The sequence below is a fragment of the Canis aureus genome, chromosome 19 (genome assembly GCF_053574225.1).
Source record: "Canis aureus isolate CA01 chromosome 19, VMU_Caureus_v.1.0, whole genome shotgun sequence".
Taxonomy (NCBI): Eukaryota; Metazoa; Chordata; class Mammalia; order Carnivora; family Canidae; genus Canis; species Canis aureus.
The window spans coordinates 11,545,474-11,570,190 of NC_135629.1; the positions used below are offsets into that span (position 1 = coordinate 11,545,474).

A 24,717-nucleotide genomic window follows, 5' to 3' on the forward strand; every position below is an offset into this window, starting at 1 on the left:
AGAAACACACACACACAAAGACTGGTGTTGAGTAAACATCTAAATTTGCATTAACTTTCAACTATGCTTAAAGCAAACAATGTTCTGGGGGAATACAAGAGTGCAAACTACATATCTACATTTGGCTACCATATTAAGTTGTTTTAATAGTGTTTCATGTTTGACTTGGTAGGACTAACCTGTCTCATGTATTAGACAAACTTCAGAATGACACTCCAAAAGATCACAATGATGGCTTGTGTAAAGCCAATAAACATACTGTTCAAATATAGTGGTTCCATGGAATAAAGGGGTTGCTGGAATTAGAGGCTGGACTGTAATATTCAAATTTTCAGAGCTTACTCACTCTAAAGAGGTGATAGACCAAAAGGAAAATGATAGAAAACAAACTGAATTCTACACCTGATTTCAATACACTTCTATATACCTACTCCATCTTTTGTCTGGCTCAATGGCTGGTATTATTGGCAACTTAGGTTTTCAGGCTAGAAATTTTGTCATCTTTTCCTTCCTTCCTTTCTTGTTCCCCACCCTCACATTTATCTAATGAGGAGCCAAGTTCTATCAATTCTAGCTCTGTAAACACTGAACAGTTGCAGGCACACTATCAATGCCCCATTTATGCCCTTCTCATCTTCCATCGGGATGCGATGCTAGATGCCCCACTTCATCTATTCTTTCTTCCATATTCATATTTCCAAGTAACAGAGCTTATCACCTCACCCTCATGTTCAGAATTCTTCCATGGTTCTCCTTTGCCTATAAAATAAAAATCAAATTCTTTCCCTTGACAAATGAGAGTATGTATCACTTTGCCCACATCTGCCTAATAATAAAAACTGACATTAAGTGCCCTTCATTGTGTTAGAAACTTTGCATATATTATTTTTATTTCATTCTTACTTTGTGAGTTGAATATTATTTATCCTCACTATACACATAGGAAAGGTCAGCCTTAATAGAGATTAAATTACTTCCCAAGACCATTTACAAGTAGACTGATGATGGTAGCTCAGGTTTGTCCAAGTCCAAAGCTCACATTCTTACTACATTGGCCCTACACAAAGCATTCCCTATATTTTGTTGTTGTTCCAGACAGATATGGGGTGTGTGTGTGTGTGTGTGTGTGTGTGTGTGTGTGTGTTTTCCTGAATACACCATTAACTCTAACGTTAAGTTATATTTACCCATGCTCTTGACTTTGCCAGAAACATCCTGCCTCCTTGCTGTCACTCATCACAATCTCATTCTTTCTTCATGGTTAAAGCAATGGTTGCCTTCACTCCAGTCCCTCAGTCCCATTTAAGGATTTTCATGAAAAAATTCAAGTATTATAAAATAGTAGCACTATATTTTAATGCTCTACCAGTTTACCAGAATTTTTTCTTTTATTTCTTCCCCTTTATATCCCCAACAGCAAACACAGCATTTAGTATTTAGTAGATTCTAAACAATATTCGTATTAAGTTATGCATTCATTAAGTACATAACACCAAGAACTCTCTTTAGACCTCTTGATCCTTTAGGAGGAATAATTATCCACAAATTGCATTTCACTTTCATAGCTGTATTTCTCAAATTGTTTTCTATGGTACATTTCTACAGTGAAAAAAAAAAAAGAGGAATTATACAACCCCAAACCTTTCCCCTGCAAAATACAAGGTTCCTTATAGACACTGCATTAAATATTTTTAGATTTCTTTACTGAGAGACTTTTCCAAAGCATTTAATGTTATGAAAAAAATTATAATCTATAAGAAAAAATTTCACAATTTTCCAAATTTGCTTCAATTTGTATTTTTCCTTTTCGGAGAACACATTAGTATCTCACAGGGCAGATACTTCTGTTTTATATACGCTTACTGTCTATTATTGGATCTAGGTCTTTTCAGTGTGTGTACAGGATTTCTCTTCTTTGAGTAAGACAAAATTCATTAAAAATTCATATTGCTACTTCCAATTGAAATTCAGGACTATAATTTTTTTATTAAAGTTGGCACACTTTCACTCCTATCTCCTTTCTTTTATGAGGAAATACCTGGTTCTTACTGATACTATTGTAATGATTCATTTGCCTTATGTTCCATAATACTGATAACATTCTTAGAATATCTTGCCTAACAGTCTAAGAAGTATATGAATAGACTTTTGAAAATTGTTTTTCAATTTTTTGCCTATTTTGGTGGTAGAATCAGAGAAGAGGGATTTTGTTAAATGATATATGTATTTTTTTCTAAATATTAACACATTCTCTGCTAGAGTGAGACTGCACTAATTTGCTCTCCTACCAACAAAGGGTAAGAGTGTTCATTCCCTAAGGACCTCAACCAAAGTGTATTATGAAAGTTGATTTTGTCAATCAACTAGATATACGAGAAATACCTCTATAGTGTATTTTCATTTGCATTTTTCTTACTATAGGGGAGGTTGAATATCTGTGCATATGATTAAGAGCCATTGTATTTTTTTTCCGTAAACTGTTTATTATCCAGCCAACTTTTATAATAAGTTGGTCATTTCCTTTTTTTTAAGATTATTTATTTATTTATTCATGAGAGACACAGAGAGAGAGAGAGAGAGGCAGAGGGAAAAGCAGGTGCCCTCGGGGAGCCCAATGTGGGACCTGAGCCAAAGACAGACCCTCAACCATTGAGCCATCCAGGCATTCTTCTTGTCTATTTTTAAAAGTTTTTTATTAATTAGAGATTTGAACTCCTTGAGATTAAGTTTCAAATCTTATTCCCAGTTGGTCATTTTCCATTTACTTTCTTTACATACTTATTTTCCAAATGAAATTTTGTAGATGTAAATTTTTTTTCTAAACATATTATTGTATGCTTTTTTTAAACATTTAGATTATGAATTCCCGCTCTCAGAGTAAAGAAGATTCCATCCATGTCTTCTTCTAGTACTTATATAACTTTGCTCTTAAAAGTTAGATATTTGAGGGGTGCCTAGTTGGATCAATTGGTTAAGCATTTGACTCTTGATTTTGGCTCAAGCCATAATCTCAGGGTTGTGAAATTGAGCCCCATGTTGGGCTCTCTGCTGAGTGTGAAGCCTGCTTAAGATTTCTCTCTCCCTTTGCCCTTTCTCCCCGACTTCTGCTTAAATGCATGCTCTTTCTCTCTCTCCCTTAAAAAAAAAAGAGAGATTTGACCTATTTTGAATGTATTCTGGTGTATGGGGTGAGGAATAAGTCAAAATTTTATCTTTTTCAGTATAGCCATTCACTTGTTATATCATTCAACATACAACAGCTTATCTTCTGTCATAGATTTGAGGTGGTGCCTTCATTCTACACTAAATTTCCATATGTAATTAGTTCTATCTCTAGATTTTAAAAATCTATTTCATTGCTTGGTTTGTTTATTCATGCACCAATTATAAAGGATAATATTTGAATAACTGGTAGAGTTAGATATTTCTACACATAATTACCCCAAATTTCCCAGTAGTTTTTATTTACTGAAATGAGCTTATTAATCACTTACATAACTTGAGAAAAAAAAAACCTTTGATGGTATATGTATTGCGTTTATGCTGTATTTATAAATAAACTAGAACAGAAATCTTTTGAAGGTAAGTCTCTTTCTTTTTCCTCTTGGTCAAGTCTACTTTGCTTCCTTGAGTGTTTAACTATTTCTCAAAAGTTTTGAGTGTTTCTTGAAAAGTTAACCTAGATATTTCACTTATTTTTGCTATTCTAAATACAGTTTTCTGTGCTGTGTATTTCTCATTGGTTTTTGGTTGTATATGTAAAAGCTATTCTTTGATTTGTTGTGGTTTTATTACTTTTCAACTTTTTATCATGAAAAATTTTAAACATAGTGCAAAGTTGAAAGAACTTTACAGTGAACCCACCAACTAGGTTCTTACATTAATATTTTACAATACTTATTTTACAATGCAATTCATTTTCTCATATTAACTTTATAACCTGCTACTTCACCAATTTGTTATTTTTTATAGTACTTAAAAAAGGCAGTCATGAAAGCCTTATGACCACTATAAAATGTGTACTATGGAACTGTTTCAGACTAATAATTCAGGAGATCATTTCAATATTGCATTCATAGAGACATTTGTCCCAGAAAGAATATCTTGAAAAATAATAGCAGTATTTTAAATAATATTATTTGTGGAACACTGTAGGCTTTATGTCTTTCTTGGAGAGACACCAGGCGCATTAGCTTATTCAAGGCTCTAAGAAGATTTAAGAGATAAATTTTTCTTTCAGGCTACCAGGACTTGAAAAATATAACCATAAATCAAGAGTATCAGAAATGTAAAGTTCATTAAAAAATTTATTTTCTCTAATGTCACAGACACAAGTATTTGCCAACTATCTCCTCTCTTTCTTTAAGTGAAATCTGTTCTCTTCAGATATTGACACCAGTAACATGTGTGTGTGGGAGGAGGGGGAATGGAGGGAAGGAGAGAGACAGGGATAAAGAGAAGGAGAGGGAGAAAAAAAGGGAGAGAAAAAGAGAGCCATGTATTCTGGACATTCTCTGAGCCTTTTTGAATTGGTTCTGATTTACCTAAGCCAAGCAGAATTTCCTCTGCAAGGACTGATTTAGAACAGGCATGGTGCATAATTCTAGCCAGTGAGATATAAGAGGAATTTGATCGGGAAGTCTTGAGAAAGTTTATTTGCTCTTAGAAAGAGATGTACTCAATTTCATCAAAAGCAAGCCCGAATACATACCCTGTATTTACTCTGGTCATTTTGTGGTCCTAAGGAAATTACACAGCAAACAAATAACAGCATAAAAATGTGGTAGATATATGAAAATATAAATCAGTTTTGAGTTAGTCAAGCCTGAAGTCACCCTATGTTTTCTCCATGTGACATATTAAGTAGTTTGTCTACTTAACTGAAGCTTAATACTCAATATTTTTCATGTTCATATGAATGCTACATTTATTATTCATATAGCACTTTATAATATCCTAGCATTAATCATCCTCCCCCAAAACCACCATGAAATGCAGCTTTTTAAAGATTTATTTATTTTAGAGAGAGAGAAAGCAAGCTTGAGTGCACATTTTCTAGTGAGGAGGGTGGGGGAGATCTTTAAGCAGACTCCCTGCCAAACACAGAGCCCAACTTGAGTCTTGATCCCACAACCTATGAAATCAAGACCTGAGCCGAAACCAAGAGTCAAACATCAACTAAGCCACCTAGGTGTCCTGAAAATAAGAACATTTTCAGTTAATTGTTAGTTAACAGCTCATCCCTCCGATCTTTCTGATGAGCTGAGATGTTGTCATACTCTTTTCTCGGATGGAGTTTATCCTTCTCAACATGTTCCCAGAAAAGGGCCTCTGGATTAGCTAAATGAGGAAAACTCTGAAGTACTATCTTTTATTTCTCCAGCATGCAAAGAAGCTTATCTTTTAAAGTCTTGTGATTTTTCTGGAAATGGACAATTTCCTAGCAGTGGAATCTTCCAAAATGGAATCAGAATGAAATATAAAATCTGAGCAGATTAATTAGCAGTAATGAAATTAAATTGCTAGTTTTAAAACTATCAAAAAATAAAGTCCAGTGAATTCTACCAAAGATTTAAAGAATAGTCAATATTAAAGTTAATTACTTTTCTCAAACTCTTCCAAAAAAACTGAAGAGGAAGAAAAGATTCCAAATACATCCCAGGAGGCCAGCATTATTCTGATAACAAAACAAGACAAGGAGACAACATCAACAAAATAATAAATGAAACTAGGGCAGCCCAGGTGGCTCGGCGGTTTAGCCTCACCTTTGGCCCAGGGCCTGATCCTGGAGACCCAGAATCGAGTCTTACGTCGGGTTCCCTGCATGGAGCCTGCTTCTCCCTCTATCTGTGTCCCTGCCCCTCTCTCTCTCTGGGTCTCTCGTGAATAAATAAATAAAATATTTTTAAAAAATAAAATAAACTACAGGCCAATGTCTTTGATGAACATAGGTAAAAATATCCTTGACAAAATATTAGCAAACTATATTCAACAATATTAAAAGGATTTTTCACCATACTCAAGTAGTATTAATTTTGGAGATGTAAAAATGTTTTCAATATTCACAAACCAATCAATGTGACACACCTCACCAAAAAAATGAAGGATAAAAATCACATGATCATCTCATTATATACAGAAAAAGCATTTGACAAAATTCAATATCTGTTTATATTAAAAACTCTCCACAAAGTGGGCTTAGATGGAACATACCTCAGTGTAATAAAGGCCATATGTGAAAAACCCACCAAAAACAAAAAAACAACAAAAAAAAAAACACAGCTAAGATCATACTCAATGGTGAAAAACTGACAGATTTTCCTCTACTATCAGAAACAAAGCAAAGATATCACCTTTCATCATTTTATTCAATATGGTACTAGAAGTCCTAGCCATAGTAATTAGAGAAGAAAACGAAATAAAAAGTATACATATAGGCAAAGAGATGCTAATCTGTTGTTATTTGCAGATGACATGATATTATATAGAGAAAATCCTAAAGACTCCATCCAAAAACTACTAGAGGTAACAAATGAATTAAGTAAAAGTGCAGGATACTGAATTAACACTGAGAAATTGGTAGCACTTCTATTCACTAATAATGAAGTAGCAAAAAGAGAGCTTGATAATGCCATTTACAATTGCACCAAAAAGAATGAAACACTTGGTAATAAACTTAGCCAAAAAGGTAAAAGACCTATACTCTGAAACCACTGATGAAAGAAATTCAAGATGACATAAACCATTGGAAAGATATTCCATGCTGATGAATTGGATGGATATTGTTACAATGCCCTTAGCAATCTACAGATTTAATGCAATCCCTATCAAAATACCAACAGAGCTTTTCAAAAAACTAGAAGTAGTAACACTAAATTTGTATGCAACCCCAAAAGACCTCTAATAGCCAAAGCAATCTTGAGAAAGAACAACAAAGCTGGAGGTATCAAAATCCTAGATTTCAAGATATACTACAAAGCTGTATCAATCAGAACAGTATGGTACTGGCACAAAAAGAGGCACACAAGATCAATACAACACAACAGAAAGCCCAGAAATAAATGCTCGCTTATACAGTCAATAACCTGTGACAAGAGACAAGAATATACAATGAGGAAAAGACAATCTCTTCAATACACTGTGCTGGGAATACCGGACAGCTACATGCAAAAGAATGAAATTGAACCACTTTCTTACACCATATACAAAAGGAATTTGAAATGCATTAGACACCTAAATGTGAGACCTAAAATCATAAATATTCTAGAAGAAAACACAGGCAGTAATTTTTCTGACATCAGCCATAACAACATTTTCCTAGATAGGTCTCCTAAGGCAAGGGAAAGAAGAGCAAAAATAAACTATTGGGACTATATGAAAGTGACAAGCATTTGCAAAGCAAAGGAAATCATCAACAAAGAGATGCAACCTATTGAATGAGAGAAGATATTTGTAAGTGATATATGGGACTTATCAGTGATATATCCAAATATGTATATCAGGCTAATATGCAAAATATGTAAGGGATGTATACAACAACACCAACAAAACAATTTGATTTAAAAAATATGGGTAGAGAACCCGTATAGACATTTTTCTAAAAATGACTCACAGATGGCTGACACATGAAAAGATCTTTAACATCTCTAATTAGCAGGAAGTGCAAATCAAAACCACAATGAGATAGCAACTTACACCTGTCAGAATGGCTAAAATCAAAAAGACAAGAAATAAGTGTTGGTGAGGATGTGCACTATTGGTAGGAATGGTAACGGGTAGAGCCACTGTGAAAAACAGTATGGAAATTCCTCAAAAAATTAACAATAGAAATACCATATGATCCAATAATTCCACTACTGGGTATATACTGCTCCCCCAATACTGAAAACAGTAATTTGAAAAGATATATGCACCCCTATGTTTACTGTGGCATTATTTATAATAGCCAAATTATATAAGTAATTGAAGTCTCCTTCAACAGATAAATGGATAGGGATGCATAGTGTGTACATACACATACACATACACACACACACACACAGAGGAATATTATAGAGCCATAGGATGAATGAGGAGACAAAAAAGGATGAGATTGTGCTATTTGTGACAACATGGAAGAGCCTAGAGAACATTATGGCAAATGAAATAAATCAGACTGAGAAAAAATGGCATATGATTTCACTCATATGTACATTCTAAAATAAGAAATGAACAAAAAGCAGAATCAAACTTATAAACATAGAAAACAAACTAGTGGTTGCTAGAGAAGAGGTGAGGAGGGGGTTGGACAAAATGGGTGAAGGGGAGTGGGAGTTACAGGCTTCCAGTTATGGACTGAATCAGTCATGGGAATAAAAGATAGAACATAGGGGAAATACAGTCAATGATACATAGGGAATACAGTCAATGATATCCTAATAGTGATGTATAGTGACACAGTAGCTATGATGAACACACATAACATACAAACTTGTGGAATCACTATGTTGTGCAACTGAGACTAATGTAACATTGTGTGTCAACTATATTAAAAATGCTTAAATGAAAATAATAAAGTCTACTGATATTGGTATTTTCCCCTAAGAGTCCAGTATTTATCTTCAAAATGCACATCTTTTAACCTTCCATTGAATGAATCCTCAGCTGCTCTACACAAAAATAATCCATAAACTCTTCCACTATTAAAATTTCTAGTGCTCATTCTGCTGGTGAAGTCATTTCTTTGAAAGACCTGCTTAAATTACCCATTTAAGCATACTTCTCTCTCAGAATGTATGTCTTAGTTAATATGCATAAACAAATTAGGAGAAGGAAAAAGCAACTGAAAATGCAAGAAATTATATATTTGAAATTATGTAATATAAACAATCCAATTTCAATGGGGAAACCAAAAGAAATACACAAGATTGGGGGGGGGGTGGAGAGAAGATAGGATACAGAAAATGTTTATAAATGTAGTCTGAAAATTTACGAGAAAATTTCAGCAGCTTTGAACAACTGGTCTAATGTTTACCATATGTTTCTAAAAGAGCGAAAAATTGTCATCTTTATTTTGATTTCAAATATTGATTGAAGTTATTTGCTTTGAAAAGACCTCTCAAAGTAATACATGCTTGTGCTGACCATGCTTTTAAACCATGCATTACACAAATTTATTTTATTGAATACAGAGCCTCAAACTTAAGTATTTCTTGAGGCTGAAGTCCTGAGTAATATGCTACATAATTAACTATAATACTAATGCTTGGATTTATTGCAAATGACAAATACCCTAATCAACAGGAAAAGAGCTTATCACAGGAACTCAAAATAGAGTCAGGGCAGATTTTGTTTATAACAAAGCTGCTGGATTCTGGGTAAAGAGGATGCAGAGGCACCAGGGTGGGTCTCCTGGAATGATAGAAAATGTTACAGCATTCTGAAAAATGCTACAGTCCCCAGCAAGCCTTATTAAAACAAGTCTGCCATCGCTTCCATAATTTAAAATTAAATAAAGAACTTGACTTACTGGATATTTTCCCCCTTATGGTTATACATTTCTCCTTATATGACGAATGCTAATGGCAAAATAAGATTCTGGTTTGAGATTTACTTTGTTGCCATCTTTTTGAGTGATCACGTTTACAGAAGCTCAGAAGTGAAAACCCGTAGCCTACAAGACAGATTAGTAGAAGGAAAGTCAGAAGGTTTAATTTGAATCAAAACGCCTTCATCGTGGTTCTGCTTCCATTTGTAGGTGAGGCTGAATGACAACAGAATGGGAGAAGCAACTCCTGATAGGAATGGGGGTTCATAGTCCTACAGGCATCATGTACACTTCCTATACATCGGGCTCTAGTCTGAGCATTTCCATAGTTTAGTTTTTAACTCCCACACACTTTCTGTGGTAGGTACTATTATCTTTCCCATTTACCATCCACTTCCTGCCCCTCTGTGACTTTACTAAATATTATGGATGATTAGTTACCTGGTTCCTTCCATACATGCACCTGTCAAGTAAGGAATCAGAATTTTTCTTTATTTCTTTTCATTTTTAACTTTAGAATCACAAATAATTTCCAAGTTCCTGCTACCCGTGACTTTACATCCTCTTATTCTCACTGAATATTTCGCTATAGAAGTTTCCTGCAAGGAAGAAATGGCTGATTTTGACAACATCATCCTATCCTTCCCTGATACCTCCTTGAGTGGAAAAAGTTAGCATTCAGAGAAATGGCCAACATGCTGGCAAAGGAACAAAGAAAACGAAGAAGAAATGGCACACAACTTAGCAACTGATTCCTTAGATGACCAAAATTTGATTACAAATGAACCATTAACATCTTAATGTCCTGCAGTGGATACACACAGAGTACTTTCTTATAGATTCATAAAGAGCTCCAGCAAGGGAAATACACAATGTCTAGCCACAAATCCTCATTTCTAATCATTTTCCGAGTAGGATGCTTCCTGGAGGGCTATTTAATTGACAATTAAAACTGAGTTTTCTTCTGCAATTTCATTTCCAGTTTCCAGGTAAGTGCAAATAAGGATACATGCAGTGAATAAATGTGCGCAGGGGACAGGGCAGTGCCGGGTGGGGGAGAGTTTTCATATGATGCACTGGGGCACAGGATTAAAAGGGAGGGGTGTTTCAGTCCCTTCACCCAAATGTGTAAGTGGTGTTCCAAGAGATTCAATCAAGGACTTTCCTCACTGCCAAGAGCAGCCTGTTGTACATAATGTGAGCCTATTCAGCAAAGTTAAGAACACTGCTTCTGAAACTCACACTGGGCAACTTGCTATACCAAACAAGAATAAGATGTAGTGTCTTAAAGATGAGCATGGATCCAGTTTCAGTTCCTCACGCAGGTTTCCTCTCCTCTGATTTCTTAAGCTGAATTTCTGTTTATACACTTTTCACTGTTTCTTCATGCACACTGTAAAAACACTGGTGATGTTTCCTTTCCAGAATGGACTTAAAGATCAACAAAATATATGCTCCTATCTTCTTAACCCCTTCTTTAGGCAGGGCTGCTGCAGTAATGGGGTTCAGCCCCTCTGAAATTTTGTTTATGTCATTCCAAGAACTGTACTCTAGTTGAACCTTTAGAATATTAATTAACCAATTTATTAAAAATACATTTAGGTACCAGATGCAATCTGCAACAATCCTCGAAAGCTGCTGAAAAGATGAGTTGAAAGCCTGATGAGAATTTTATAATGAATAAATCTGGTGACAATGGTACACTGCTTAATCTTTTCCTTTCTTCTCCTTCCCAACCTTCCTCCTCCTTATTCTTTTTGGCTTTAGACATTCACAATCTATTGTTTTAATTTAGAAAATGGCATTGTATATGTATGTGTGAGAAGAGATCGAACATGTAAAACTAAAAACTTCACAAAAAACAAATTTTAGGGTAAAAAATGTCAACTTATCTCCTCTGTCCCCTTTCCAAAATTTCTATTTTTCCACTCTCACTTCTCATCTTAACATCATATACATTAATAATAATTAAAAAAACATATTACATGTCCTTTGAATGATGCAATAATAAATGTACTGCTTGGTAAACATTTAGTCAAATATATGAAAAGGCTTCTGCATAGAGAAAGAAAGAAAAAGAGTAAGAGGGAAAGAGAAGAGCAGAGAAGGACAGAGAGAAAGAGGGAAAGATCTTAATCTGATCTACTGACTAATTTAAGGAAAATACAGAAAATAGAGAAACAGGTGACATTGACATTGCAGAGTGGCAAAGATCAAGATCCAAATGTGAGAACTTTTACAGAAATAGTAATTAAGTAGTTTTATTCAACAAGTAAATGGCAAGAAGTAAAATAACGGAGAGGAACATTTTATTTAAAAAGATTTTATTTGTTTATTTTAGAGAGAGAGAGAGTGCAAGTGGAGGTAGGAGAAGAGGGAGAGAGAGACAGAGAATCCCAAGCAGATTCCAACATTCAGCACAGAGCTCAATGAGGGGCTGCATCCCAGGACTCTGAAATCATGACCTGTGCTGAAATCAAGAGTTGGATGCTTAACTGACTGAGCTACCCAGGTGCCCATGGAGAGGAACATTTTTAGATTTAAGAAAAAAAGATACATTAAAGTGGAGTATATGGACTTTGTTTAGAGACCCAGGTGGCTGAATCAATAGCATAAAGACATTCATGAGAGAAGGAGGAGGCTATTTGATAAGGAACTAGTGTTTTTTTTACTTGTGTACAAGCGTTTATTACATATTTTTAAGACCTTTTTTTTTCAGAGATGTGCACTTGAGTATTTAAAATAAATTAAATGCCTGAGTTTACTTTAAATTGGCCAGTGGTGGGAGAAAAGGCATGTGAGAGTATATGAAAATAAAATACACTGGTACACATGGACTACTATTGAGGTGCAGAGATGGATGCTACAGGGATTCATTATACTATTCTCTCTGCTTTTGCATTTGTCTGAATGATCACCTGCTAATGAAAATAAATATGAAAGGAGAAGAGAAAGAGTATGAAGGAAGAAGAAGAACAGCAGTGGTGGCAGGGGCAGGTGAGGGGGTGGAGGAGGGATAGGAAAAAGAGGAAAAAGAATGAAAAGAATATTGGGATGAAGAAAAATGGGGCTAGGCAGGAAAGCAGATTAGTTGCATTTAAGTGGCACCTACTGCATGCCACACAGCCTACCAGAGACAAGGGATATAGATATAAATACAGAAATAACCCTTTCCTGCTGGTACTTTTCACAGCCCCACTCAAATGCTCCTGCTGAAAGGCAGAGTCTCCATCTCTCATATCAGGTCTTTTTTTGTAAAGATTTTATTTATTTATTCATGAGGAGAGAGAGAGAGAGAGAGAGAGAGGCAGAGCAGAGGCAGAGGGAGAAGCAGGCTCCATGCAGGGAGCCTGATGTGGGACTTGATCCCAGAACTCCAGGATCATGCCCTGGGCTGAAGGCAGGCGCTTAGCTGCTTGACTCCATGCAGGAGTCCCTCTCATCTCAGGTCTTACAGAATGATTCTGCTTCCCGGGTGTTTGTTCAGGAGCACACCACAGATACTCAAGCATCTGAGCAAGGTTACCCGATTACCCCTGTCTAAAGTTTCTTCCTGGAAGAACAATGGCCATGTTCCGGGGATGAGATGGAGTGGTTCAACCTCAATGGCACCTTGACCCTCCACTTTGTGGACACAGAGATAAGTCCTAAGGGAATTCGTCCCACTGTAGGGTTTAAGAAAACTTCTCAAAGTCATCAGTCCAGTGAAAGCTTATATAAAAAGAAAAAGCTATTGTTTAACTAGATTTGTACTCCACATCCAGTATTAAGTGACTCTAAACAAAATGAACAAGTATACCTACATATAGTCTCAACTCCTCAGAAGCAAGGCTAGGGACCTAAACATTGCTATATGCCTAGAACCAAAACAGGGCCTGGATAGAATGGATAGCCACTACATGTGTGTTGAATAAAGGATGAAACAATGAATGAATATGTTGGAAATGGAAATAAAATAATGAGCAAGTACCTTCTGTAAAAGAGTAGAAAAGGAAGGTAATGATCCTTCACTCTGGGCAGCTGATGGTGGAGATGGAAAGTTTAATTTGTTGCAAGAGGATTAAAGATGAAAAGGGTAAGAAAGTAGCATTGCTAGTAGATCCCTGATATTTGGGATCTTTTCTAAAACTGGGTTTTTATGTGGTCAAAGATATTATTGCTTTCACTTATTGCTTTCACTGGTTTCAATTATTTAAGTAAAGTTAATTAAAAAAATACTGCTAGCTTTTTTTTCTTGAAGATTAATTTTACACTAAGCAAAAAATATATATGTTTACATATACTTCTTCACACAAACTTTTAACCCGTTAGCTATTATAAGTCATAAATAAGACCGGTTTCTTCATGCTGAGCCTTAACAATATTTCTAAGTGATGAGAAATAGTCATAGGATTCCGAACTTAGATGTTCTGAAGACACTGCACTGCTTAGCAATGCCACATTGCACCTGTGTTAAGAAAAATCAAACAACTAACCTGACAAAGAAAACGTCTACTGCTAACCAGAAGGCTGGTACTGACAGTTTGCCAGTCCAGACACACTGGGTAATTTGCCTGAGGAGCAACTAGCCACATCCATTGCTACATGTAGAAGGAAAGTCAGTCAGTGGTAATGGAGTGGACCTCTTCACAGAGTAGTACAACGAAGTTCTTGATGCAAAATATCCAAGTCCATACTTAGTTTGAAACACACATGTTGCCAGTTTAACTTCCTTGCAGCAAAGACAAAACACTGACATTTTGAAACCAGTATGTGATGGCATTTCCATCTTTCCTCCAACCAGCCCAACAACTGCACAAGAGTTAGGTAGGCTGGCATCAGACAAACCTGGGTTGAAGTTCTTCCTCTCTATGTATTATAGTTGTGACTAAAGTGAAGTTATACAACCTCTTCAAGCTTGTTTCATAGTCTATAAAAAGGTAGTCATTATGAAAGAAAAACTGGTTACATTCTCCATGTGACTTGATAATGTGAGAAATCTTATATCACTTCCAAGACCTCCAAGCTTGCAGCCAGAAATAAGCTACCAAAATAGAGATCACGATTTACCTTAACCCTAATTGGGATTGATGGTTCCAAAGTTCACCTGAGTCTTCATAGGGTCAAATGATCCCCCTCCTCCAGAATATTTTCAGAATTAAATTTTTCATGTGTTCATCTAAGGTTTACTGGGGACTGCCCATGGGACAAGCCTCTCTGATGGCTTTACTTGCCCTTAATCCTTTATTCACCCTCATATGATGTTCTGTCCCTTCTTCAATGACCAGTTCCTTCCATCTTCACATCTTTGACTGTGCTCTCTGGATTTTTTAATCCATATTGATCACTCTTCTTTGTAATCTTATGCAAGTTTTCAAATACTTCCTTAACTAAAATCTGCCTGTTTCCTGAGAACACTGCTGCCCCTGTGGCTCTATTAAGTGGAGATCAGCTTTTTCCTCTTACATAACCCATGTATCCTGTTGTCTTTCTTGCTCCCCAATACCACTTGCATCCTCTAACATTTCTCCTTTTGTAAAAACAAACAAACAAATAACCTCCTGCTCCTTTGAGTCTTACCCCCTATATGTCTTGATTTATTTGTCAAGAACTGGGAAGGGTCTGAGATTTTACAATACCTGCAAGCCTACAAGTTACACAGATGTTGGCAGGACACTCGTGGGTCAGAGACAAAGGTCTTTATTATTCATTGCATGAGTAGTAATTGGAGCATCAGCATTTGCTGGCTCTGGTTCTCCAACCTCAGATTCACACACACAGGATGACAGAAAGAGAGCAAGTGACACAGTGGGCTGTGTTACAGGAAAGGAACCTGGTCTTTTATACCAGGCCATAAAACATGCCCAACTTTTGTCAGAATTGAGTTGCTACCTCCACCTTCCAAGATGGTTTGTTAAATAAACATCCTTTCAAAAAGTAGTCTGGAATAAAGGTACTTAGTATCTCTGCTTGTACAATGTGCAGAAACAGGAGAAACCCAGAGAGAATCTCTTCCTGACCATATTTGCTCTTTTCATCATACTATCAGTCTCTGGGTTTGAGACTCACATTTCCTTTCTCCTCACCCTCACTCTTTCCTGGGAAGTAATATTCATTCAAGTGACATTAATTATCATCTAGTGACAAATCCATGCTGTGTACCTCCAGCACAGACTTTTGAGTTCTACACATATGCACTGAATTGCCTTCCTAGCCTTTCCAGTTGGATGCCTTATTGCTGTACTGAACTCAACATGTTCAAAAATGAAATAAACTCTTGCCTTTCCCACCTTCCAGATGTTTCCCACCTAAATACATGAGAATTCCTACACTGGAATATATTGTTTTTCTCCCAAGATTCAATCAGCACCATTCTCTATACTCTGAAAAGCTCACTTTGACAGACAGAATCAAAGAGCTCTCTTGCCTCTTGAGATCCAGTTGATTTTGCAAATGGGGATCACAAGCAGGAGAATGGAGGACAGGAGGATGGTGTGGTCCTATAGAGAGTAGAACTGAATACATTTCCCAACTTATTTTGTAAGACCAACATTACTCTGGTACCTCTACCATAAAAAGACACTACAAGAGAAGCAAACTACAAACCAAAATCCATGATGACAAGAAATATAAAACTCTTCAACAAAATATCAGCAAATTTAGTGCATCAGTACATTAAAAAATACATCATGATTAAGCATGTTTATCCTAGGATTGCAAGCTTGATTTAATAATTTAAAAGTCAATATAGGGATCCCTGGGTGGTGCAGTGGTTTGGCGCCTGCCTTTGGCCCAGGGCACGATCCTGGAGACCCGGGATCGAATCCCACATCAGGCTCCCGGTGCATGGAGCCTGCTTCTCCCTCTGCCTGTGTCTCTGCCTCTATCTCTCTCTCTGTGACTATCATAAATAAATAAAATAAAAAAAAAATTAAAAAAAAAGTCAACATAATTCATGATAACTTTATAAAATAGCATTACATTGTCTCAATAGATGCAAAAATAGCATTTGAAGAATTTATTAGTGATAATGAATCTCAGAAAACTAGAATGAAGGGGACTTATTCAACCTTTTCAAGTAGGTCTACAAACATTGGCAAAAAGCCCTAGAGCTATGATCATATTCACTCATGTAAGACTGCTTTACCATAAGACTGGGAACAAGGTAAGGTACTTTCATTATCACTTCTACTCAAAATTGTATTGGAAGTTCTAATCAGTGCACTACAATAAGACTAACAAAATTCCCTGAGATCAGAAAGTATCATGTTACAGATGACATAATCATCTACATAGGAAATCCTAAAAAAAATCTACAAGGGAGCCACTACACCTAGTAAGGAAGCAGCAAATTTGCAGTATTCAAGGTCTGTATACAGAAGTCAACTTTATTTCAGAATGGTAGCACTAAAAATTGGAAAAAAGTACAAAGTTATTATTTTTCAGTAGCATAAAAATATGAAATCTCAAGGTTAAACAAACATATATACAAAATACAGAAAGAAAACAGTTAAATAGAGAAGCATAGGATGTTGGTGGATGAAAAGACTCAATATTATTAAAATGTCCAGTCAAATAGATGTACAGAATCAGTGTAATTGCAATGAATCTCTGTTGCTGGTCTCATTTGAAGGTATACCCAAAACAACAGATGTGACAGGATGAGAGCAGTTTCATCACGATATAACAAAATTCTATTTTTAATACTATTTGTTGGATGAGGGGCAAGATGGCAGAAGAGTAGAAGTCCTCAACTCATTTGGTCCCACCAACTTACCTAGATAACTTTCAAAAACATCCTGAACACCTATGAATTTGACCTGAGAATTAAAAAGAGAACAGCTGGAACACTACAGAGAGAAAGTTTTTACTTCTAACAAGGTAGGAAGGCAGAAAAAAAATAAGTAAATAAAAAATAATAAAGTGCGGGAGGGGAACAGAGACTAGCAGAGCTAAAGCAGAGTGGCAAGAACCTCCAGTACAGGAAAGCCCAGCCCTGGAGAAGCAGGAAGTTTAAAAATCCATGCCGGATTTTTCCCAGATGGAAAAGTGCTTAGCAGGGAAATTGGGCAAAATCCCAGGAGGGACAGTGAAGACTCGAGATTCCCGGAGTCACTATTAGAGGAGGGGAGCCTGGGGGGAAAACTCACTACAAACCACAGGCTGATCTCAGTAAAGGGCTGGAGGGCCTCAGTACTCAGGGGCATTTGGGAGAAGCCAGTCAGTTAGGCGGGCCAGCTTTAGATGGAGGTGTCTATGCCCCTTTCCCTGAGGGAGAGCAGCACCCCCAGGAGTGCAGTTCCAGCAGCACAGGGCCCTGAATCCCAGGGAACCCAAGCAACAACAAAGCCCACAATCCTGCATTCCCCCTGGGACAGGTGGAACCTGGGAGGGCACAGGACAGTGAGTACTCTCCTACCGCTGGGCACCCCGCAAGCTGTGCAGATCAGCGCACCCACACCAGCCCCCAGGAGGCATCTAGGCCAGTGCAGACTGGGAGACTACGTTAGTTACTCGTGGGGAGGTGACTGCAGAGCTGGAGATCTGGCCGCTGCATTGTTGTTTTTCCTCCCTGTTTCACCTTGTGCCTGGGAGAGGTGGGGCTGCCAGGGAACAGAGGCCTCACAGGATAAATAGTTCCCACTGAGCCCCGCACCAGGCAAGGGGTGGGACAATTCCACCCAGGCACAGATGCCTGAGAATCAGCACAGCAGACTCCTCCCCCAGAAGACCAGCTGGAAGAACAGGGGAAGAGCAAGTTCTTAACCAAGCAGCACTGCAAAGCTCCAGGACCAAGGGAAAATTGAGGGAATATAGTATATAGAAATATAGGCTCCCCCTGTTTAATTTTTTTCCTTTTTTCCATTACCACTCTTTTTTATACCATACTAAAAATTTCCAATATTTTTTCTCTTTTCCCACTGTAACTACAATATTATATCAGCTCTTAATTTTTAAGATTTTTCCTTTTGACTTTCATATTTCTACAATTACATGTTTTAGATATATTTTTCACTTCTGGATTCCATTCAACATATTCAATTTAATTTGGAGAGATATATAAGATATGGGTTTTTATTTTGTGTTTTTTGTTTTCCCTGCCTCATTTTGTTCCATAGTAGTGGAAGCATACTTTCTAAAACCAGCATGCACCCAGAACCAAGTGGAATACCATGCTTGTTCATTCTGTGTGATTATATTCTTTCTTCATTTTCATTCTGCCCTCTTCTTTTATCTTGTATATGTTTTGGTGGTCAATATTGGGGCTTTCTATAAGCATTGCTGGTTTATATAAATTTGGGACTGAGCATCTTCTAACATACAGTACTTAATATACTTAGAACCAAGAGGATCACCCTCTAAAACCCCTCAGGGGGATCCCTGGGTGGCGCAGTGGTTTGGCGCCTGCCTTCGACCCAGGGCGCGATCCTGGAGACCCGGGATCGAATCCCACGTCGGGCTCCCGGTGCATGGAGCTTGCTTCTCCCTCTGCCTATGTCTCTGCCTCTCTCTCTCTCTCTCTCTCTCTCTCTGTGTGACTATCATAAATAAATAAAAATTAAAAAAAAAAGAAAATGATCTTTTAAAAATAAAAAATAAAAAAAATAAAACCCCTCAGGTAGACTACATTCTTCCTCCACTACAACTTCATCACCACCATCACTCCCAGTCTCCCCTTTTTTCTTCTCCTTTTTTTTCTTTTTTCTTTCCCTTCTTCTTTGGGATTCTTGGTCTTTTATTTTTTACTACTTTATTTTAAAATTTGTTTTTCACTTTAGTGGTCCATTTGTTTTATTTTGTTCTGATCTTTGTTTTCAATTTCTGGTCTCTGACCTCATCAGAATTATCTAGGGTGAAATTTACTTAGGTTGTGGTTGATATTCTTGACTCAGCCCACTCATACAGCCACTCTGCACTGAGCAAAATGACTAGAAAAAAGAACTCACCACAAAAGAAAGAATCAGAAAGAGTACTCTCTGCCACAGAGTTACAGATTTTGGATTACAATTCAATGTCAGAAGGCCGATTCAGAAGCACAATTATAAAGCTACTGGTGGTTCTGGAAAAAAGCACAAGGACACTAGGGACTTTGTTACTGCAGAATTTAGATCTAATCACGCCAAAATTAAAAATAAATTAAATGAGATGATGCAATCCAAACTGGATGTCCTAACTGCTAGGGTTAATGAGGTAGGAGAAAGAGTGATTGACATAGAAGACAAGTTGATGATAAGAAAGGAATCTGAGGAAAAAAGAGAAAAACAATTAAGAGACCCTGAGGAAAGGTTAAGGAGGATAAATGATAGCCTGAGAAGGAAAAATCTATGTATAATTGGTGTCCTAGAAGACGCCAAGAGGAAGAGAGGGCCACAAAGTATACTTGAACAAATCATGGCTGAGAACATCCCTAATTTGGGGAGGGAAACAGGCATTAAGATCCAGAAGATAGAGAGAACCCCCTCAAAAAATCAATAAAAACCATTCAACATCTCAACATTTAGTAGTGAAACTTGCAATTCCAAAGATAAAGAGAAAATCCTTAAAGCAGTGAGAGACAAGAGATTCTTAACTTATATAGGGAGAAATATCAGATTAACAGCAGACCTCTCCACAGAGCCTGGCAGGCCAGAAAGGGCTGGCAGGATATATTCAGTGTCCTGAACTTTCTTCAGAATAGACCACATACTGGGTCACAAATCAGGTCTCAACCAATACCCAAAGATTGGGATTGTCCCCTGCATATTTTCAGACCACAATGCTTTGAAACTAGAACTCAAGCACAAGAAGAAATTTGGAAGAAACTCAGTGTCCTAAATGAGAAGAACATGCAATCAAGAATACTATATCCAGCAAGGCTCTCATTCAGAATAGAAGGAGAGATAAAGAGCTTCCAGGATAGGCAGAAACTGAAAGAATATGTGACCACCAAATTAGCTCTGCAAGAAATATTAAGGGGGACCCTGTAAATGAAAGAGGAAGCCCAAAGAAATAATCCACAAAAACAGGGACTGAATAGGTATTATGATGACACTAAATTCATATCTTTCAATAGTAACTCTGAATGTGAATGGGACAAATGATCCCATCAAAAGACACAGGGTATCATACTAGATAAAAAAGCAAGATCCATCTTGCTGTCTACAATATGCTGTCTACAAGAAGCACAGTTTATTTTTTTTATATTTTTTAAAGATTTTTATTTATTTATTAATGAGAGCCACAGAAAGAGAGAGGCAGAGACACTGGCTAAGAGAGAAGCAGGTCCCTGCAAGGATCCTGATGTGGGACTCAGTCCTGGATCCCAGGATCATGTCCCGGGCCAAAGGCAGACACTCAACCACTGAGCCACCCAGGTGTCCCTACAAGAGAACTAATGACACTTCCAGCCTAAAAATGGAAGGGGAGAGAACCATTTATCATTCAAATGCTCCTCAAAAGAAAGCTGGGGTAGCAATCCTCATATCAGATAAATTAAAGTTTATACCAAGGACTGTAGTAAGAGACAAAGAGGGACACAAATATCATACTTAAAGGGTCTATCCCCAAAAAGACCTAACAATCATGAATATTTATGCCCCTAGTGTGGTATCTGCCAACTATATCAATCAATTAATAGTCAAAGTAAAGAGACACTTAGATAATAATACACTAAAAGTAGGAGATTTTAACATGGCACTTTTTGCAAATAACAGATCTTCTAAGCAGAACATCACCAAAGAAACAAGGGCCTTACATGAGACACTGGATCAGATGGATTTCATAGATATATGCAGAACTTTCCATCTGAACACACCTGAATACACATTCTTCTCAAGTGCACATGGAACTTTCTCCAGAATAGACCACATACCGGGTCACAAATCAGGTCTCAACCAATACCCAAAGATTGGGATTGTCCCCTGCATATTTTCAGACCACAATGCTTTGAAACTAGAACTCAATCACAAGAAGAAATTTGGAAGAAACTCAAACACATAGAGGTTAAACAGCATCCTACTAAAATGAATGGGTCAACCAGGAAATTAGAGAAGAATTAAAAAGATTCATGGAAACTAATGAAAATGAAGATAGAATCTTTCAAAATCTTTGGGATAAAGCAAAAGTGGTCCTAAGACAGAAATATATAGCAATACAAGCCTCCCTCAAAAAATTGAAAAAACTCAAATACGGAAGCTGACCTTGTAGCTAAAGGAATTGGAGACAGAACAGCAAGTAAAGCCTACACCAGGCAGAGGAAGGGAGATAATAAAGATTAGAACAGAACTCAATGAAATAGAGACCAGAAGAAACGTAGAACAGATGAACAAAACCAGGAGTTGGTTCTTTGAAAGAATTAATAAGACAGATAAACCACTAGCTAGCCTTATTAAAAAGAAAAAGACTCAAATTAATAAAATCAGAATGAAAGAGGAGAGATCACCACCAACACCAATGAAATACAAATGATCTTAAAAACATATTATGAGCAGCTATACGCCAACAAATTAGGCAATCTAGAAGAAATGGATGCATTTCTGGAAAACCACAAATTACCAAAACTGGAACAGGAAGAAATAGAAAACCTGAACAGGCCAATAACCAGGGAGGAAATTAAAGCGGTCATCAAAAATGTCCCAAGACACAAACGTCCAGGGCCAGATGGCTTCTCAGGGGAATTCTATCAAACGTTTAAAGAAGATATAATACGTGTTCTACTAAAGCTGTTCCACGGGATAAAAAGGGATGGAATACTTCCAAACTCGTTTTATGAGGCCACCTTGATTCCCAAACCAGACAAAGACCCCACCAAAAAGGAGAATTATAGACCAATATCCCTGATAAACTCAGATTTAAAAATTCTAACAAGATACTAGCCAATAGGATCCAACAGTACACTAGGAAGATTATTCACCATGACCAAGTGGGATTTATCCCTGGGATGCAAAGTTGGTTCAACACTCATAAAATAATCAATGTAATAGATCATATCAACAAGAGAAAAAACAAGAACCATATGATTCTCTCAACAGATGCAGAGAAATTATTTGACAAAATACAGCATCCATTTCCGATCAAAACTCTTCAGAGTGTAGGGATAGAGGGAACATTCCTCAGCATCTTTAAAGCCATCTACGAAAAGCCCACAGCAAATATCATTCTCAATGGGGAAACACTGAGAGCCTTTCCCCTAAGATCAGGAACACGACAGGGATGCCTACTCTCACCACTGATATTCAATATAGTACTAGAAATCCTAGCCTCAGCAATCAGGCAACTAAAAGAAATAAAAGGCATTCAAATTGGCAAAGAAGAAGTCAAACTCTCCCTCTTTGCAGATGACATGATACTGTACATAGAAAACCCAAAAAACTCCACCGCAAGATTGCTAGAACTCATACAGCAATGCAGCAGTGTGGCAGGATACAAAATCAATGCCCAGAAATCAGTGGCATTTCTATACACTAACAATGAGACTGAAGAAAGAAAAATTAAGGAGTCAATCCCATTTACAATTGCACCCTAAACCATAATGTACCTAGGAATAAACCTAACCAAAGAGGTAAAGGATCTATACCCTAAAAACTATAGAACATGTCTGAAAGAAATTGAGGAAGACACAAAGAGATGGAAAAATATTCCATGCTCATGGATTGGAAGAATTAATACTGTGAAAATGTCAATGCTGCTCAGGACAATGTACACGTTCAATGCAATCCCTATCAAAATACCATGGGCTTTCTTAAGAGAGTTGGAACAAATAATCTTAAGATTTGTGTGGAATCAGAAAAGACCCTGAATAGCCAGGGGAATATTGAAAAAGAAAACCAGAGCCGGGGGCATCACAATGCCAGATTTCAGGTCGTACTACAAAGCTGTGGTCATCAAGACAGTGTGGTACTGGCACAAAAACAGACACATAGATCAATGGAACAGAATAGAGAACCCAGAAATGGACCCTCAACTCTATGGCCAACTAATATTCAACAAAACAGGAAAGAATATCCACTGGCAAAAGGGCCGTCTCTTCAATAAATGCTGCTGGGAAAATTGGACAGCCACATGCAGAAGAAGGAAACTAGACCATTCTCTTACATCATAAACAAAGATAAACTCAAAATGGGTAAAAGATCTAAATGTGAGACAAGAATCCATCAAAATCCTAGAGGAGAACACAGGCAACACCCTTTTTGAACTTGGCCACAGCAAATTCTTGCAAGATACATCTATGAAGGCAAGGGAAACAAAACCAAAAATGAACTATTAGGATTTAATCAAGATAAAAAGCTTCTGCACAGCAAAAGAAACAGTCAACAAAACTAAAGGACAACCTACAGAATGGGAGAAGGTATTTGCAAATGACATATCAGATAAAAGGACTAGTATCCAAGATCTATAAAGAACTTAATTAGACTCAACACTCAAGAAACAATCCAATCAGGAAATGGGCAAAAGACATGAACAGAAATTTCGCCAAAGAAGACATAGACATGGCCAACAAGCACATGAGAAAGTGCTTTGCATCACTGGCCATCAGGGAAATACAAATCAAAATCACAATTATATACCACCTCATACCAGTGAGAATGGTGAAAACTAACAAGACAGGAAATAATAAATGTTGGAGAGGATGTGGAGAAAGGGGAACCCTCTTGCACTGTTGGTGGGAATATGAACTGGTACAGCCCCTCTGGAAAACTGTGTAGAGGTTCCTCAAAGAGTTAAAAATAGAGCTACGCTTTTACCCAGCAATTGCATTACTGGGGATTTAACCCAAAGATACAGATGCAGTGAAACGCCGGGACACCTGCACCCCGATGTTTATAGCAGCAATGTCCACAATAGCCAAACTGCGGAAGGAGCCATGATGTCCTTCAACAGATGAATGGATAAAGAAGCTGTGGTCTATATATACAATGGAATATTACTCAGCCATCAGAAGAGACAAATACCCACCATTTGCTTTGACGTGGATGGAAGTGGAGGGTATTATGCTGAGTGAGGTAAGTTAATTGGAGAAGGACAATCATCATATGGTTTCAGTCATAACGGGGAATATAAGAAATAGTGAAAGAGATTATAAGGGAAAGGAGGGGAACTGAGTGGGAAAAACCAGAGCGGGAGACAAACCATGAGAGACTCCTAACTCTGGGAAAGAAACAAAGGGTTGCAGAAGGGAAGGCAGGTGGGGGGATGGGGCAAATGGGTGATAGGCACTGAGGAGGGCACCTGAT

At 37.3% G+C, this 24,717-nt stretch overlaps 1 protein-coding gene across 10 annotated transcripts in view; it reads right to left on the reverse strand.

Moving 5' to 3' along the window:
* The window catches only part of GRM7 (glutamate metabotropic receptor 7), an 836,468-nt gene that overhangs the window by 271,817 nt on the left and 539,934 nt on the right, over positions 1-24,717 (reverse strand). The window lies entirely within an intron of this gene.